We start from the raw sequence: 1,730 nt of genomic DNA, 5'->3' as shown, positions 1-1,730 counted from the left end.
CCCCGAATTAGGGAGCGCGAGTTTTACTACCCGCTCTAGGCGGACCCCACTTACCTGGGTTGTCCTCACTCTAGGTGAGACTCCCGCTCCCCCGAATTAGGGAGCGCGAGTTTTACTACCCGCTCTAGGCGGACCCCACTTTACCTGGGTTGTCCTCACTCTAGGTGAGACTCCCGCTCCCCCTGAATTAGGGAGCGTGAGTTTTACTATCTGCTCTAGGCGGACCCCACTTTACCTGGGTTGTCCTCACTCTAGGTGAGACTCCCGCTCCCCTGAATTAGAGAGCGCGAGTTTTACTCCCCGCTCTAGGCGGACCCCACTTTACCTCGGGGCTTACCGGTACCGTTCGCGCAGGGCTCCAACCAGCAACGGGACTGCAGTTCCCGGGTTTCGGCACCACTTGTCGCGCGCAGCCTTGCCTGCAAGGAAGACGCGACCACTGGTTGGTTTTCTGCGCAGCTCTTTATTGTTCTCTTACATCCGTCTTCTTTCCCCTCGAGGCCCCTGCTCTTAGCTTATAAGTCTCAGGGCTTCCAATCATGGGGTGCCACGTATGCACTGTCCATTGGTCCAGGTATGCGGAAGCAATGCCTTAGCCCAAGCCTTGGCCTTATATGGAGTTGTTGATTACCAGGAGCGCTCACCCCCTGAGGGGGTGGAAGGCGGAAACTGGCGCCATCCTAGGGCGCGGCTACACGCAGCTCCCTACAGATCACTACGAGTCCAAGCTGCATAGTGAGACCCTGTACCAAATACATAAATAATAATAAAAAAATAAAGGAAAAATGTGAGCAGATGGCTGACATTAGGGAGGAAGTCATTCCCAGCCTTACAGTCTTTTCATTCCAAGACTTGAATTATTTCTGGTTTAAATGCAAAAAATAAACCTTAAAAACTGAAACTAAAGAAGTCAAAAAAGGGCGGCCAGGTAGCTCAGCAGATTAAAGCACCTGCTTAGGCAGACGTAGGGGCCAGTAAATACAATAAAAAGTCACAAATAGGAAATATTTATTCTCATATATGGTTAATGGTAGTTGATGTAACAAATGATATAAAGTGTTATACAGCTCTAAGAAAAATGAATAAATACCCAAATAGAAAAATTCTGGCAAAGTTCATGACACAACAACACACAAATACACTCGAAAGGTTAATCAACATTTAAGAAAATGTCAAGTGGCAGCAATAATCAAAGATGCATATAGTAAAACCAGAAGAAATCCTTTTCACTTACGAACTGACAAAAATAAAACAAAATGTTGCCATATTGGAGAAGGCTCACCAGAGAAACTGCCAGAGGTAGCAAAAGTAGATTGGGCGCTGGGGAGGTAGATAGCTCAGTGGTCTAAGCGCCTGCCTGGCAGTGCAAGGACCTGGGTTCAATCCCCCATATGCATGTCATGTGGGGCCCAGAAACGTGGGCATGCCAGCCACCCAAACTGGGCGTGGTGGCACAAGCCTGTAATCCCAGTAGGGATTACAAACTGCATAGCAAGAGGCTAAGACAGGAAGATTGCTACAAGTCCAATCTGCGTAGCAAGACCCTGTACCAAATAAATAAAGACTAAGAAAACATTTAATTTGTATCTGTGTATTCAAAATGGTTAGGATACTCAGGATAAATCCTGAGGGCAGGGCTGGTGAGATGGCTCAGTGGTCTAAAGCACCTACTTAGAACAAGCTAAGCTAAGCAAAGCACAGGGACCGCGGTTCAGTCCCCCAGCACCACA

Source organism: Octodon degus, unplaced genomic scaffold (genome assembly GCF_000260255.1).
Source record: "Octodon degus isolate 3935 unplaced genomic scaffold, OctDeg1.0 scaffold00077, whole genome shotgun sequence".
NCBI lineage: Eukaryota > Metazoa > Chordata > Mammalia > Rodentia > Octodontidae > Octodon > Octodon degus.
Note: the sequence above shows the minus strand (reverse complement) of the source record.